Source organism: Alosa alosa, chromosome 15, assembly GCF_017589495.1.
Source record: "Alosa alosa isolate M-15738 ecotype Scorff River chromosome 15, AALO_Geno_1.1, whole genome shotgun sequence".
Classification (NCBI taxonomy): domain Eukaryota; kingdom Metazoa; phylum Chordata; class Actinopteri; order Clupeiformes; family Clupeidae; genus Alosa; species Alosa alosa.
This window is the reverse complement of record NC_063203.1, coordinates 2,431,247-2,449,581: the sequence shown is the minus strand read 5'-3', so window position 1 is coordinate 2,449,581 and position 18,335 is coordinate 2,431,247. Positions and strand designations below refer to the sequence as shown.

Sequence of the window (18,335 nt, the reverse complement as noted above, 5' to 3'; positions counted from 1 at the left end):
CAGACCGAACTTCCCGACCTCAAATGTTGTGGGCGGGGCTAAGTTTGGCTGGCTTCCAGGCTAGGTCTAGAGTTAAATTTAAAGGACTATTGTTTTAGTTAGGGAATCTTTAAGCTCTTAGTTTTTTCCACAAAATTGATTCTTGCTATTGGCCTTTTCCCTTCCTCTTGTTCTAATGCTTCCTATTGGCCTAGTCCGTTCAGTCTCTTTCTCTTGTCCTGTCAGCCCCTTTCTCTGTGTGTGGCTCATTTAGACATAATTGACACTGCTGCTGGTATCACTCCAGCCTGAGTGTGGGTGTTAAAGAGGAAACAACCAGAATGGCACCATTTACCCAAAACCAGTGTGACTATGAAGTCCAAACAGGCTTCACTGAACACCCCATGCAGCTTCTTCTGATTAAGAAGGAAGATCTGCTGGCAAGCATGAGCCATATCACAGATGGAGAGCACACAGCCAGGGCAGAGAGAGAGAGAGAGAGATGTGTAGAGAGGGAAATAATCAAATGTGTGAAAACAGAATCCCCACCCTCTGCAGAATGTGAGGATCAGTGGCTCCTTCCAGGCAGGCTGGCTGTGGGCGTGTCAGATCCCTGCTGCCAAGTGACCTGGGCTTTTCTCTCTGTCATCACTCTGTTTTCTCTCTCTCTTCATCCCTTCCTTTTTTCAGCCATCTGTATTTTTGCTCTTACTTGCATTTTTGCATTTTTTCATCCTTCCCTGTCTCCCTCTCTATCCCTCCATTTCTGTCTCTTATTCCTGTCTTCTTCTCCCCCTCTACAACTGTATCTATCAGTTTGCTCGGGAGACGATGTGGAGTGTAATGATGAAAATGAACCGCAGCAGTGCGTGACCAAAGGCCTTTTCATTAGTGCTATGAGGCAGGAGGGAGCAGAATCATGGAATTCCTTTATTGAATAAAAGCCTTTCTCTGCTAATCTTCTGTATCATTTTACAATGTCGGGCAAAAAGTCCAAATTCAGGGGTTTCTTGTAGACGATTCATCCAATTCATATCAAATTTGGTATACAGGATGTCAAGATGTTCATGAGAATTTTTGGTTACACTTTACTTGACAGTGTCGACATAAGAGTGACATTACACTGTCATGAACGTGTCATAAACAAGCCATAATGCTTCTGTTATTAAGTGACATTCGGTTTTTGTCATAACAAGTTAGGGTTAGATTTAGAGTTATGGTTAGGGTTGGGGTTAGGATTAGGGTTAGAGATTAGGGTTAGGTTTCATGTGTCATGACAATGTCATGTGTTCATGACAGTGTCATGTCACTCTTATGTCTATACTGTCAAGTAAAGTATTACTGAATTTTTTATATGTAGTAACATGCTCAAATTAATTATTTTCAAATATATGTAAATATCTCGCCACATAAACAGGAAATGTGTTGTACATTTGCCATGCATTGCTTGACATGGCTCAAATTTCACAGGAGTTAAAGGAATTATCTGGAGTAAAATGCACTTTAGATCAATTTACGGATGATTGGGAGTACATACGTTAGGTTGACATCAAAATCGTGTCATTCGGATGTGTTTTGAGAAAGTTCGATTTTACCGTTTTCAGTCAAAACTCGTTAGCCTGGAAGTGAACCGGGCATGTCATTTCGCCGCTACAAAATGCTATTTTTATACCTCTTCTACAGTTCCAAACAACATTACACTTACGTGGTAGTGAGTAGAGGGTCCCTAAAGCCAAACCGAAGTATCCCGAGGACTTTATGTGGTCTGATAGAGAGTCCAGAATGAATTTCATCAAGCCAGTACCTTTCCGGAAATGTTGCTGCTGCAGCTGGCTTCTTTAGGGGAAAGTCCGTAGGAGTCGATTGCAGAGTGTGGTGTAACACGCTGTGGAAATTTACAATTTTGTCGCCGTTTTTTAAAAAAACAAACCTCCTCTTCGTAGAGATCCTCTGCCATCATGCTACATTTTTTCTTTCCTGCTCTTCTCTGCTACTCAATCAGAGCCTCCTCCTTCAACAGGAGGCTACCTCATGCGAGACATCACGTCATGTGACATTTCAAAATTCCAACCTGTTAGTAAGCTAGGGTTTGCTGTTGCATACAACTTCATTTCATTTTCGAAAGAAATACTGGACTATGTTTTTTTTTTTTTAAAAAAAGCCATTTCTCGCCACACAGCCTCAGATGCTTTGCAGTATCTGCAGTGTTTGCGCATCCCGCTCATTTATTACAGTGTCAATCATGTCAGACGACTATGATATATAGTGGCTCAGACTGCTCAAAATATCTTCAGTGCTGGTCACACAGTAAGCATATGGGACATGGGTTAAATCTGTGCTGTAGACGCTGATGTGAATCACATTAGGCTCAGAGCTGGAATATCAACCCTACTGGTATTACCTTGGAACACGAAAAACATGTAATATCCCCTTGGGGTAACTGGACCTCTGGACACTATACTGTACTGATAAACACAGGGGCCAAAGCTCAGAGAGCACAACGTGAGGAGGTGGGCGGGTGATGTAAAGCAGCCACACATAGCACCATGCAAACCCTCACACAGTGGCCACACTGCATCAAATCTGACACTTTAATTTAATGAGTGGATCATTTATTTAGTATATCCTGGAAGAATGTTATTGTGATGCGGCCATGCGCCTCGATATAGCACAGGCAGGGTTCCAACCAGTGTGGATGAAGCAATGCATGGTTGACCACAGACAAAGGCAGGTCATCAAGGAGCAGATGGCATTCCAAGGGACCTCAGTGTCACGTAGTGAGCAACGCAGAGACGGAGCCCTAGTGGCAGTTGAAGCGCCCTGTCCTCTGTGTCAAAGAGCCGTGGTGCTGATCTAGTGCAGAGGATGGGTTCACCTGAGGAGAACCGACTCAGTCAGTATAAACAGCTTGCAGCTCAGCATCGTGTCAAGCTCACCTTAGAGCTTCTTTTCTCACAGTGACGTGTGCGTGTCGTCACAAGTGGAAGTAAAGTTAGACACACACGTGGCTGCGTGTTCTGCATATTTCAAAGCATTTCCAAACAATCTCCCATCCTCCACAGCTTCACCCACTTCCCTGCACCACCCCGACATCTGGGCATGCCTGATAAGGAGCAGATGAAAAGGGAACTGGCTTTGCTTGGTTATTAAACACTGATTGGACTTGCAGAAGAGCCATGTTTCACTCCCTGAGTTCTCTTGACTCATATTAAGAGGCCATTCTATAAAAGATGCTTGAGAAGGCTTAAACAGAGGCTTGCTGTGGCAGCACTGGTTGCTAATACAAACCCCAGTAATTATTTCCCCTGGAAATGGTTTTATGAGGCATGTCTGCATCATCTCTCTGCTTTCCAACCACGAACCATTCAACAGAGCCCATGGAGGCTTTAAAACAGATTAGCTCTCAGACGAGCCATGACTACACAGCAACAATCTGGATACAAAAGAAAATGGTTTGTAAGTGAGTCAGGACTATAGATGCTTAAAGGATGCTCTAAGCGATGTTGGGTAACATCACTTCTGTTGACATTCAAACAAAACAGAGAGCTAGCTCTTTACTCCTTCCCCCTCTCTCCTGTGCAATGGAAACTCTCCTAAACGTGCATCTTGACAGTGATTGGCTGGAACAGTTTGTTATGTTTTTATGATCCAGGCTGGACCAGGTTGTTTTTGTTGCCGTTTTGTTGCGTTTTTTTGCAGTATATTCAGGGGGCACAGGCAGCTAGCGGATGGTGAGGTGATGTTTGCTGTATGTGACAAAAAATGTTTTAGCTCAGAAACTGCGTACCATCCATTAGAGCCCCATTAATAGAGGCAGGCTAATGATGTGAATGTGAATAGATGGAGAGTACATTGGACAGAGAGTGTCCATTACTGGACACGATTAATAGTGTGAGCTGGCAAACACACCTGTGCTTCTCTCACCTTTCAATGCGCTCCCAAAACCCCACCCATTGCCCTGGCATGCGGTCAGTCAGGTCCAGCCATATGCTGCTGACTCTGGACAAAAACATGTTTAATTGCCACTTGCCTTCTCATTGATTTCCTTTATTCCTGTTCTCAAACTTCTGCTTATCTCTTGTTTTGTATAACAGTAAGAATGGATTAGTCACTATTTTGGCTGTCACTGATGTTAATGTGCAGTATGAAGTACTGCTTATCTGAATTCACCAACAATGCAGACAACTATATATAGTATGTATATATATATTATATACATACTATTATTGTGTGATGCTTTCAGTGTACTGAATGGCATGATGAAAACAGAGAGATTTGGTGTCCAAAAAGAGACTTAAATCCCAACCTAACCCCACAAAAACATGTCACTCACCAAGAAGCAACTTTAATCAGGACGTAATGAACAACTCATGGAGAAATGATAGGACTAGAATTTAGGCCACAGCTTGCATTTCCCATTTACTACACGGCTTCTAGCATGTCGTCAATCCTCAGATCACCAAAAGATACTTTGTCAAAGATAATTGAGCCCTTGGGCATAAGTCTATTACAGTGAACCACTCAAATTGACTTGCAGGGGAATGGACCAATTAGAAGTCAGGAGCATAATCATCATCCCACCAGGAGTCAGAGGCTGATGACAGGAGACATGCACCTCACTGCACACTGGAACAAACCCAATCACACCTGCATACACAGGCCAAGGGCTCGACAGCTAGACACTCTTGTTGCAACACACACATGCTTGTGCTCTCAATGGTCAGCAGGCCCATGTCACCTGTCCACCTAGAACCAAGCATGTCCAGAATATCAACACATTTTTGTTTCCTGTTCCACCTGATACTGTTCTGTGAAAATGAAAAGGAGGATGTTTTACCCCAGGAAGCAAAACATATGACAGGATGCATGGGCCGATAGCTTCAGACAGATGCCTTCTATAAAGATTTGCAACATCAGTATGCAGACACATCTAGTGCTACAGAATTCACTACATCTGCCTCTTCATACTCTCTGGTGGTCAGTAGGTGGTCAGTAGAGTTAGCGCTAGGTGTTTTTTGTGTGCATGTTTGTGCGCTGTTGACAGGTCTGCTGTGAGGCAGACAGATGTTGTCTCTGCATGAGCAGCACGTGAGCTGGCCTTTCCACAGCTGCCTCATACAGCATGCGCTAGCCATGGGAGGATGGAGATGGCCACAGCAGGACTCGGAGGCTGTGAGAGATACACTACAGGACGGCTGACTGTCACATCGAGGAAATCAGAGCAGCACCTCAGCACTTGGGCCGTGATGTAATGAAAGGCCAGCATCAGTTCCACTTTGCAACCAAGAGCATTCATCCCTTACACATGGCCCTGGTGTTTTCATGAAAGCAAACTTCAGTGAGACAAATCATTTATTTCCTCACTATCATACATCAGATTAACAGCTAGACTGATTAATTAAATCGTTCAATGATGACAACACTACAAGGCAGGGTTTAATTCATGCCATGTGTTCTTTTAAAACTGACCAAGAGCAAATGACACAGCTGCAATCATGACTTTGTCCAGTCTCCATTATCCAGTCTGAATGGTCGAGGGGTCTGGGGTGATAAGGGCAGTCCTGCCCTTGCATTTGTTTTTTTCTGTATGTGAGACAGGGAAAGACAGAGAAACAACAACACAGGAAAGCTATTGTGTGTGTGTGTGTGTGTGTGTGTGTGTGTGTGTGTGTGTAGGCGCATGCGTGTGTGTGCCAGTAAGCAGCGAGACACAGAGGGGTTTGTCCCTTCTGCTTTGAGTGCTCTCCCCCCTGTCATATCCTGTCAGCCTTCATGAACATCATCCTCTGCCACTCTGGCGCATCAAGGCACCCTGCCCCTCAACAAGCACCACGTCTGTGTGGGACTCTCTCGGAAAGCCCTTCATTCAATTATTACATTGATCGAAAGGGAATTAAAATTAATATATAAAATAATATTATAATTGTGTAATAATAATTGTGTGTGTAGGCTACATGAGACAGAGTCAAGGCAAAAGACAGAATGTTTGTGTGATTACATTACTGAAACTGAATATGTGTGAGCGGCTTGAGATCTGAGAGAGAGTCCGTGTCAGTCAGTGCTGAGACTGTGGGATGTGAGAGAGAGTCCGTGTCAGTCAGTGCTGAGACTGTGGGATGACAGCAGAAAACAAGGGACAGAGACACGCCAGAGTATGACTGACACGAAGCTACAAGATGAGTAAGCCTGAATATTGATCCCTCTGAGCACACTCCCGTAGAAAAAGCACAAGCTGTCACACACATATACACACACATATACATCAGAGAGACATGCACTCAGCTCGGCTATTGCATCCTGCCATGTTTCTGTAGGAGCATTGTGGCATGCAAATCCCATAGCTGGTTAAGTCTGCAACAAAACAGGCCGCTGAAAGGGCTGAATGCTGAATGCAGTTCTGCTTCCCAAACAAACACTTGGGAAGGGGAAAAAAGAGTGCCAAAATAAAGCAATAGAAGACTATTCGGATCACTGGACAAAGCCAATTACCAACGGAAGAAGAATGAATGCCTTCTGAATCTAAAAAGATAATATTACTGTCTGTCAGAGATACGAAACAGAGGCCAATCCTGACCAAATACAGGCTCAGTGACCACAACTTTAGTAATACAAAAAGACAAGACACAGGAAAAACCTACGTATGTGGTCACTGTAGGCAGAGATTAGGCAGAGCACTTATTTTATACACTGCGTGAAGTACGAAAAATCAAGACAGATCTTTTCCCCTTAACTCCTAAACTCTTGGCAAAGGTCTTGGCAAAGGGGTTTAGCTGCTTTGGCAGCAGGGACTTTGAGGGACACTACTTCTTTTATTACGTTTACTGTTGCTTTTTAAATTAATTTTATATTCACATTATTGTTTATATTCATATTTTTTCTTTAATGGTCTTGTTACATTACTCTGTTATTCTTAACACTAGCTTTGGCAGACACTGTATCCAAATAGTCCTGCTGATATAAAGCAATTTGAAGTTGAAATAGAATGCTGCCCCACTGAGAGACAGAAAGACAGAGAGAATGTGATGAAAGGCAGTAGAAAAAATTAAAATTGAGATGAAACACATATCAAAGTGTAACTAATGAAAGGGAATAAAACAGGTAGAGAGAGTCCAGGAACACACATAATCATGGAAAGATGTCAATATTCCTAGTCATTTCAGATAACTAGTCACTTCACTTCGGATTATTTTATAAGATATGTATTAATATTATTATTTAGCATCCAATCATGTTATTTTATATTTTTGGGTGCATAAAACATCCAATGTGTGGACATGTCAGATAGCCTTCTCGGCGGATGAAGGGCATAATGAATGTAGATCCAATCAATAAAAGCAACTTTTCAAATTAATGTGAGATTCCCTATATATTACCGGTACATTTCGCTCTCCTTTCATGATTGACAGAGAAGTCAGGGCCTCCCTCACCCTCTTTATCTTCAGCATAATGAACCCATGGAGGACCTATCTGACCAGGCTGCCACCTCCTGTGTCACCCCCTGTTCCATTCCAACCTGCCTGTCTCGGTCACTCAGACCTGACCCCACTGTCCTCACGTTTGGCTTTTCAGTTACCTGGGGTTACGGGTATGGTGTAATTTAACTTTATTGTTGTCTATAAAAGACTATACCGTATACCAAATAAGACTATATACACCTCATGCTGTTACTACTATTACTTCTTCCATTAACAATCAACAAAAATCTGTTGATATGTTTTTAAAGTACATAATTATCAGACACCTGAGCAATGTAATGTTATTATTTTACTGATCATCATTCTGGTTGGTTGGTCTCATTATTTGGTCAGACACAGAAAGACTCTGCTCACCTCAGGGGACCTCCCTGCTATGACAATCCCTAACAATAACAGAGACAACAACCACTGGAAAAGAGCAGGATCTGAGCTGACTGAGGGCGTAAAGTGGGCAGATCTCTTCCCTCTCTTCTTTGTCTCCCCTGGCTTTCTCCTTCTGTCTAGTGACAAGAGTGACCCTGGTTAATGGGTCCACACAAAGCCCTGCCACCAGACACAGTCCCCCAGCCCCCATCTCCCCTCACACCACGCCATGCTGCTAACTCACTTTCTGTCATGGCAGAGCACGTCAGTCATGGGGGAGACCCTGTTCAGCCAGAGACAACAGGGCACATCCCCACAAAAACAAAGCTGCTAGCTGCCCGGCTGGGACAGAGGCAGAACAAAACGCTCACCAATGTACGCCACACACAATAGAGGGCCAGAGAGAGAGGGAGAGAGAGAGAGATCAGCACGACTGAGGTTCCACTAGCCCTGTCACCACAAACCAATCAGAGTCCATGTACCATTTCTGATAGTTTGTTTTTCAGATCAGCAAGGCATGCTCAGCCTTGGTATGATGTGAGCATTGGACACCTGAACATATTCAGTTTGCTTAGGGCTGGAGTTCACACAAGTCACCCTGAGTCATTCTGGGAGTTCTGTGAGCACATGGTCTTCACTACTGATCATGTGTGTCTTTGGACTGGCTTGGGTGTGATACATCATTGTTAATGGCTCACTCAGTTCATTTCTACATGGGGGATCAGAGGAAATGTATGTGCTATGAGAATACCAGTGTAGAGTTCTCATCTCACACTCACAGTGCATTATGTGTCTGACAGGGTTTCTGGTTGGCACAGAGGACACAAGGCAGCTGCTTTAGTTAAGTGCAGGCAGCAGGAAGTTACATATCACAGATACATACCACAGATGATGTTGCATCTATCTATCAATTCTCAGAGAATATTAGACTTTACACTTCATGAAAAATATGAATCATTTGTTTCCATTTACAATTGCAAACACACCTTCAGACAAGTGTTGTGGGCTGTTCAGGAGAGCGCTATGTTTCATCCATCACTGGAAGTGCACTATGGCCACAGTGTCCATCTCTGGCTCCGTCTTCTCCTCTCTCATCCATCCCTGAATGGGATTTGCAAGTTGGGCAAGTGGACACAGGAACATGGGCATGGACATGTTACTCACAGCAGAGAGTCATGCCCCTGCCATGATGACAGATGAAGCAGCCAACTGGACGACAGCTGCTACCACTGTGTCTGGAGAACAGCCAATCAGAAAGAGTGGGCGAGAGCAGTTGGGGATTGGGTGTGTATAGGCATAGGTGCCACTGTAATCAGATCTCCTTGTTCTAACATTCTGTGGTGTGTGTGTGTGTGTGTGTGTGTGAGAGAGAGAGAGAGAGAGAGAGAGAGAGAGAGAGAGAGAGAGAGAGAGAGATCTATTAAAGGGATTGATATAAATCAGTGGAGAGTATAGATATATAGATAAATCAGATAGAAAGTAGTTAATTGAAATCTGTACCAGAAACAAGCCTTTTAAATGCCACATAATAACAAAACTCCAAAGACTTAGTTGTATGAGTCGTAAAAGTCGTATGTTGCCGGAACCTAAAATATTGATTGGATAAATTGGATAAACACAAGCAAACATTTATGCAAATGCTTAATTTGGTTATGGCAGAGAGTAAAGATGGTTGCAAAGGCAATGTGTGTATTACAACACCACAGTTCTGTAGTCAAACATTGCTATAGATCAACCAACATTCAGATCCTATTCATAAATTCAATTTCAATCACACTGAAAACCACAGTCAAGGCCATGCCATGCTCCTGTGGTTTGCCCTGCACACACTCTTTGCATTTTGTGTGCCCCATGCTGTGCCAGGGTAGGAGAGGACGTCAAGAGTGGCTCTGAAAACTGGTAGAGTGATGAACACCCAACACCCAAATGATCAACAGCCAACAGAATGACCGCAACCCCTCAGGAGCCAGCACAGGTACCCTCTTGTTTTATCTGCATTAAATCAGAGACTGTGCTGGTTAACCTGTGTTAGCCTGTGTTCAACTGTCCAGGGCTGTCATAGCCATGGATTGGAGCTAGACACATACCTGTGCTGCTCTTTTACAGTCGCCATAAATGTTAACCAGAGCAACACATAAAGAGAGAAATGCTACAGGAGTATAAGATAGGCTGGATGAGAAGAAGTATATGAAGGAGGATAACATTGAAAGAGCAAAACGACAATCTAGCTTCCTGTTTGTATTCACAGAATATTAATAGGCGAAAGAGATACTTGATATGCTGAGGGCAACCCCACCTCTTGTCCTGCTAACAGCCTGCAGAAAAAGCTATGTTCTTCAGGGCAGTGCATCACACATGCATACTGCCAGTGAATGACTGGGCACACATATCGCATGCACATACATCCAGATATGCCTACCTACACACATAACATGCACGTGAATGCAAACTTAGACATGCAGGCATTGCCACGCCCAGCTGAGAAGCACATGAAGGGTATTTGGCTGGATGAGACAAGCCTCTCCAGAAACCAGCTCTATTTAAAACACTGCAGTGGTGGTGTCTCTGCTCTCGTTCTCTTCAATCATCTGTCATGTATCACTGCTCAAAGCACAGTATTCAGTGAAACAGACAGGGATAGAGGGAGAGAGTGACAGAAAGATAGGGAAAGTGGTGGAAGGAAGAAACGGTGAGAAAGGAGAAACAAAAGGGTGGACATATTTGCCACAGGAAAGTAATATATATAGAGAGAGAGCATGTTTCTGCTCTGTCACTGCAGGGGACAATAGTAAAAATCCTGCTCTCACTCTTTCATTCAATAGGCAATCCATGAGCCTCTAGACAAATTTATTTCGACCAATCAAGCAAGTAATTCAAATTCATGATTGGACACATAGAAAGTCTATTTTCAAGCCTCAAAATGGACTAAATTCTAAATGAAGAGAATGATCATGTTAAAACCGCGCAAAACCCAATGTCGCAACGGCCATTCTCAGCGCCATAAAAGAGGGAATTACCCTCTGTACACGAGGGGGGGCTGGGAAACCCCATTTGTAGAAAATTGCCGAGCAGAGGAAAGCCCTGCTCTGGAACAGAACCGCTTACGCTGAGCTGTGGAGAATCCCAGCCATTCTACCAGGCATTCAGCGATCTCAAACGTTTTAGAAGCAGTGGCAACGTTTCCCACTCCATAGGAGGAAAAGCAGTTCGGCGAAGTTAGCGTCGTATTTTTCGTGTCATTTATATTAGCCTGTGATACATAGTGTTTGTCACTACAGATGAATATGGATATACCCTAACTGGATTTTCTCAGGCACCATTACATATTAGTCGGGATAACTACGGCACGTGTCATCAGCTGCAGTGTAGGGAAGCGTGTTGCCATCCCCGGGCACGGTCCACAGCAGCCAGCGATAGGCTGGTTATCGTTACAGAAACACAACTGTAACATTTCAAATGATGGCCTCCAGTGTTATGTGCATACGCATTCGTCGTTAATGGGTGATGGAAATCGTTTTCTGAAAGACTGGATATGCAGGACAATTGGCTAATTATGTCCTTTCTGAGAATGCAATATTGCAGTTCAGATAAACAAGACCTGACATCACATCCATTCATTGTCAGCACACCAATTCAAATATAAATACAACCACAACTGTACATGAAGTCTTTTGCACCCACACTGTTTTAATCATTTTAAAGCAAACAAAACACCTGCATAGAAACAAATAAACTATTGGCAACGACACCCAAGAGCAATGCACATTTTGCTTTCTATCACTCTTGCTTCATGGTTTACGCAACATGTGTTGTGCTCTTTGTCAATTTGATCACTTTCGCATCATGTAGACAATATGCTATAGAAGTCCAGAACAAAATTTATTCAGAACCACGACATGAATATAAACAAGTGCCTGACACATTTCTAACACAAAACACAACGGAACTGAGTACACTTACCTAGTACCCTAATTTATGGTGTTGTTCAAGGCAGATGTAGAAGCCGGAATGGACATATTGCATCTCTAGTCATTGAGAAAATTATTTAATTTAGTTTCTTTCCCCACAGCTCCACTCGCAGTCTGTCGCTCTGTCACGGACCTCTCTCTCACTCGAACACACAACACAAATAGGCAGTTGCACTGGGTCCGGGAGCACGCGCTTCACTGGGAGGACGTCGGTAGCGCGCACACTACTACAGTGCGTGCGTCTCGGATGCCTGGCGTGTTTATTGAATAGGCTACAGTTCGACCAGAGTGATTGGCTGGTGAAATAAAAATGCCGGATTCTCACCATGCTATGACATAGTTAAAACATAAGAAGACAGAAGAGCTAAATTACATCTAATAACAGCCTCCGCAGACTTTCAAATGTTAACTGCTCTTAATTATCAATGTGTGATGATTGCTTCTCTTCTGTTATGGTTATCCCATAGATATCAAAGTAAAATGCATTACTTTGCAAAGGGCTAATTGTATAGTCCAAAATGTTGTAACATGCTGTGAGACAAATCTTCACATGGTATGATTAACATGGTAAATTGTTATGAGTGCAGAAGCAGTTAGTTGGTAGCCTGGGTGTTCCCATGCTGCCTTGCGCGCGATTTGATTCACGCTGCTGGAGACCATGGAGCAAATTTTCGCCTGAGATAGGGGACCAATCACAGAACAAGGGGGAAAGCAAGACGATGATGAGCTATGCACAGACGCATTTGATAGACATCCGTGGCACCCAATAAACGGATCTGGGCATTTTTTTTCAAATACGGGAAAATTAACGTTTGGTTCCCAGACCATTGAGAAGTGGTGGCGCTAGCCAGGCTAGTTAGTTGGTGAAAGAGTTTTGAAACAGAATGATTGGTTGGAGGAAGGCTGTAGTCTAGTTGATTGGCTGGTGGAGCTCCCTGGAAAACATGTTGAAAAAGAACAGCCTTTTACCAGCTCCTTGTTGGTGCCCCCTGCCGAATCCCAATCCTCCCCCACCCTTGCCACTTAATCTACTAAACCAACTCCCCCCCCATAAATGCACAAATAGGCTGACACCAGACATAATTTCACTGCATTTCTTACTTCCAGTAACTATATGCATGTGACAATAAACTTCCTTGTATCCTTGTATCCTTGTTAAAGAAGTATTTAGTACAAAATGATGTTGGTCTTAATTAAAATGGCAGGCAAAGTGCAAAGCCTGTCAACAAGCAAAGTGTCTTGTGCATAAACTACAGCTATCGTGTGGTATGTGGGAGCATTGAGGTTGCCCATTGTAATGTATTAAATTAGCTTTAGACTTTGCACTTTGCCACATGTCTGAAATATGAATGCATTCGAACACCAGCATGGTAGGCACTGATAATAATTATGATGTAGTGCTGAAAGCCCTAATTTTGTATTTTTGTGAGGACCCCGAGCACAAAACTGGCCTATAAGGAATGGCAGGTGTCTCATAACATCAAATTTATTTTCAGAAAGGTAACTATCTATATATAAAAACATAAATGAACAAGTTGTCAGGCAGTCATATTAAAGAAAGTGAATACAAATCATAGCATTTGTATCCTGATGCAGTAGCCTGACGAGCCAGACCCACATTAAAATGTAGGGTCTGGGCACTCACCGTTTGCAGTGCTCAGTCTGAGGGGCGGGATAATCAGTTGTCTTTCAAATTCCCTCTGCACTAATAGGACAGCGGCAGCTATGAGTCCCATGCTTTCCCACCAGCGGAGCTAGCTGGCTAGTTCAAACGTTTGCCAACTTAATAAAAGCTTAACTCGTGTCACACTGTTCGCCAACAGCAAAATCCTTCTTAATTGTTTTCAAGTAGCAGGGAATTCAAGCCAAACCGTTGCAACTCTGCCATCAATCATTATGTTAAGCCCACCTAACGACTCTATACACGATTTCATTGGCCTGATTGAGTTTCGATTTCTGGAGCTCACAAGCCAACGGAGAGATGCTAGACTAGCCCTGGCAGCAAATGTAATTTGCTGCCGCTAGGGGTGCGTCTAGATTTCTAGGCTACTGATGTAGGGCTAGATTATATGAAATAATAAGGTGTGACCCTGTACCTTTTCTGAAAATTGAAAGAAAATTGGACTAGTAGTAAGTTACACGAGTGGACATATACCCTCACACACGTACAGACAGGTGGACCTGGTTACACCTGGGGCTAGGTATAGCTGACTCTTTCAATCCACTTTCAATTCCCAAGGGGCATAATTTAATGCAAGTTGTACATGCAACTCAAATCATTTTGGAAGTACTGCAAACACATCTTTCTTGTAAGCAATTTGAAATGCAGTTGGTTACTCAATCTCACAGAAACTAGATGTCTGTGTTGTTTAATATGGATGTCATCAGCAAAGCCATTGATTGTGTACAAAAGCAGTGCCATTCTTCTCTGACTGTCATTATATAACGCCCACCCCATGCCACATAGGCGCTTGTGATTGGTTCCTGGGATTCTGTGATTTTGGAAATCAGCTTTAATGGGAGGGAGGCCAGATGGATCCACTCAAAGAAATTGATGGGGCTATGGGTGAGGATAAAAAATATTATTACATTTACTACTGCAAGAATTGTGATGTTCTCAACAATCACCTATAATGGCAATAAGATTGCTAATGTGTCCTACCTCTGTGTAGCACATAGAAGCCCCTAAAGCTGTGCTCCCTTTTGTTCTGGACCACTGTGTAGCCACTGGCCAGTGTGCCGCCATGCCCCCTCCCGCCTTACGTCATAAGCACATGTGCCCCCTCAATCTAAAATAACATATTTTCTGATCAGAAATAATTCTAAACAGGGATAGCTTCTGCTTAGGGAGAGGAAAATGCATCAGCAGTTAGTAAACTCGCAGCCGCAGCAACAGAAATATAAATGCAACCTCAGGAACTGACCAAAGCCACATGGCATTCAACACTGGGAGTGGAAAAAGGGAAGGATGATCCAATTTGTAAAGTACAGCAATAGCGTTATTTTAGGATCCATCATTCACTGAGAGACTGTATGAGTGATAATGAGAGTGTTCAAGGGCAGAGAGACTGTGTGACCATGAAAGGAATCCCTGTGGTTATCTTCTGTATTTATGAAAATGAATACATTGTAACAGTCATTATTAAAGATTAAAATGGTAAGACCCTGAAGGACTACAATATTATGAAGGCATGCTAAGTGGACCAGAAGAGGTGGAAGAAGTGGCTGTAATAGAGAACTAGAGAGGGAGAGAAAGCAGTTTCTCCCAACATTGTCACAGAGGAAGAAGGTGTTAAGTTAATTGTAGGCTATTTAATGAACAAAAAACAATTAACTTGATCTTTTTAAGTCTCTGTTTGTATTCAAATGTTCAGTACATGGAATATAATGCAGGCCGAAACCAAAGTGAGCACAACAAACCACCTCCTCTGCCAGGCTCTGACCACACCAGGCCCATGGCCAGGGAAATGCGGTGAAATGCTGAGGACTGGGTGGTATAGGTGTGATGGAATAGATACTTGCCATCTAAAGGGATTATTCACCCCCAAGTTCCTATTACAAATGCACGATGGCTTATGAAATATGGTGCTATAATTGCTACAATATAATACACCACTTCCAAAAATAAAAACTGCTTGTTGTAATCAAACTGGCTTCCAAACAAAGCATTAAGCTGAGTGAGAGCTGGGAAGATGAGAGATGTGACAGATGAGGATCTCCCTGGTCATTTAGACCAGCAGGCCACTGAAGCCCTGGTCTCATCTGACTCTCCCAATAAAATGAAATGAGAGCTTTTAATTCAATCAATTTAGCATGATGCAACAGACAAATGACTTTGACTGATGTGATTAAATTAGTCATAGGTAGGTGTGCATCAAGCCAGCTCAGTTTGATTGTGATGTGCACAGAATTGTAAGAAGCACAGAGCTGCCATCAAATGTATTGTCCAAATGTTTGAGACACCATGAGTCTGACTTTTAATGAGACTCACAAAGTAGAATGATACAGGCACACAATGTCACACAACTTCTCTGCACACATAATAAATTGATACATTTACACACCGATGTAAATGAGATGCAAAACACTAGTGAGGGTGTCATATTTTTAGCACAGAGCTCCCCCTAGTGGTGTCTGAGTAACAGTGTAACATGCAGCCAAGCCAGAATAAAATAATTTCCATAGTGCAGTGTGTAAATTGTGTAAGGCTCATGATTTGGATTCGGTTTCAGTCATGCCAGCTAGACACATGTCCACATGGACAACACAAACCATGCACATAATTATCCACAAATTATATTGTCTATGTGGATTGGCTGATCTTCCCAGCAGGAAATAATCAGCCCTGGGCAAGTTGAAAATTAACATGTTTTGCACTGTTTGCATTGGAGGTATTTTTCTCTCTTGGTGGGTATGTCAAAGGTGCTATTCTATCAGCATGGATGTGTAGGCCTACATAGCCTACAAATAGCCTGGTCACGCCCGTCTAGTATGCCCGCTCATTTGCATTTCACTGAGATACTAGTGTGACTCTTAATGCACTTACATTTCTCTCAGGCACCAGGATGGCAGGCCAATCATCAACGAGGGGGACATTTATACAGCAAATGTAAATAAAGTAAAACATTTCTGACTGCTAATGCTGTTTATTGTCAGTTTGTAAAGGTTAGGCCAAGTAGGAAATCACATTTAGAATCCCTAAACAATGTGATTGGTTAGGCTGAACCAATGATTTCCAAGGTAACGTTAAGTCTCTACGTCCATTACGATACTATGGTTGGAAACATTTTCCAATGGAGAGTACCTAGACTCGTTTTAAGAAGTGAAATGAAGTAGTGAGTCTGGTGAAATCAGGCTAACATACAAACCCTGCTGTATTAAAAAGGCAGTGAGCAAAGCATATCCACTTAACAACATTGACCCTGGAAATCCAGAGTTCTCGAGGGAGCACAATTTGAATTTGTTCAGTGAGTCACTCATGATGCTCATTACTTATGTCCCTTGTATTATGGGGAACCAATCACATCGGTGTATCTGATATAGGTGGGCCAGAGGCGAGCTAAACAGATGACAGTCATAGTGTTATCCATTTGCGTTGAAGTCCAGAATCAGTCAGTAAACATTGGTCGTATAGTGTTATCCAATTGTGTGCAGTGAGATTTTCAAATGCATGCTTGGTGCCGCCCCTCGAGTTGGGCCATTACATTATTCATGGCCAGACCCTGATCTTTCGGATTTGGGTCTGGAATCACCAGGCTATAATTTCATCCGGCTCTAAATAAATTTGGAAAAGTAAGAAAACAATGGCCTTCTCAGAGCGCTTGCGTGAACAATACAATGTTCAGCACACCACTCTTTGCGTTGATCCCTACACTTTGCAGCTCAACCTCCAATCCACATGGACGACATGGCACTTAATTGGCTTGTTTGTGAAAATGTGAGTGGAACTTAGCACGTTTGACACCATTTTTAAAGAAGGTGACAGCCCAATGAGTGTATTTTTGACTGAATTCGCTAGACTAGCATTGGCCATTGAAATGAACAAGGCTGGTACTTCCTCTCTCTCTCCAGTTATATATAACACCTCCATGGTACATACCCTCTCAAACTTAGTCATATGCAGCTGAGCTGTTCTTCACCATCAAGACCGACTAATCACCTAATCACAAGCCCAAGAAAGGATGCCATGAATAGCCATTAAATGTCCCACACAATCAGCCTTTGTTGCAGGCATTACAGGCTTTTCCTCTAAAGTACAAGCGTGCACCACCCAGTAATTCTTGAGATTTGTCGAGTGAGGTGCTCATTCAGTTACAAACCAACTCCAACTTTATGCTTGTAAGATAAGGGCACAGCTAGGCCTACATAGAGGATGTGTGAGGATGGAGGGATGTGAACATGGCCCTGCCTTAGGTGCTCATGAAGGGTTGGAGTAAAGGCAGACTGTGCTGGTTGGATGTTGATCATGTCTTTATCCACCACTGGCTTGCATGAAACTGTTCTGAAAGCTCTATGGGGGTCCCATAGAGCTTTACTGATTTTCATAAGAGGCACCCTTTTAATACATAACCGGTGGGAGAGCCATATATTCTTCTGTGTGCTTAAACACATAACATGTTATTAAAGGGAAAATTCAATCTTCTCATCATTTCCTGCTGGCAGGTGAATCATCACACCCTATCAAAAGAAAGGTGGCTTTAATCTCTTGATGCCTTAGTGGTAAAAGGGCCATTATAAATACTGATAAATTCTCTCTCTCTCTCTCTGTAAGTAAGTGAGTGTGTGTGTATGTGTGTGTGTGCATGTATTTGTGTGGTGGCAGTTCAGGCAGACAGTACACACTTCAATGTTGAGTGTAGAAAACAGATCAAAACATAATGAGCACAGGGAGAGCACAAAATGGCTTTAATAGAGGATGGCTCCAGGTCACAGAAACCACTTTGACCGTTTTTAGAGAGAACTTCACCTCAGCATATTTTTATGGAGGAGAAACAAACATTTATGGAACAAACTGAAATGTCACAGTGAAACACTTTTTCAGAAAAGCACT

At 42.9% G+C, this 18,335-nt stretch overlaps 1 protein-coding gene across 5 annotated transcripts in view; it reads right to left on the bottom strand.

Annotated features, from left to right (window-relative positions):
- slc8a2b (solute carrier family 8 member 2b) overlaps positions 1-12,007 on the bottom strand; it is a 71,094-nt gene extending 59,087 nt beyond the window's left edge. For 4 of the 5 annotated variants that reach the window (XM_048264180.1, XM_048264181.1, XM_048264179.1 and 1 more), the window contains exon 1: positions 11,778-12,007. The gene's annotated coding sequence lies outside the window, so the exon portion shown is untranslated. Of the gene's footprint in view, positions 1-8,803; positions 8,892-11,777 lie in introns of those variants that run through there. The other variant, XM_048264182.1, reaches the window with a different exon arrangement.
- Positions 12,008-18,335: the final 6,328 nt, after the last annotated feature.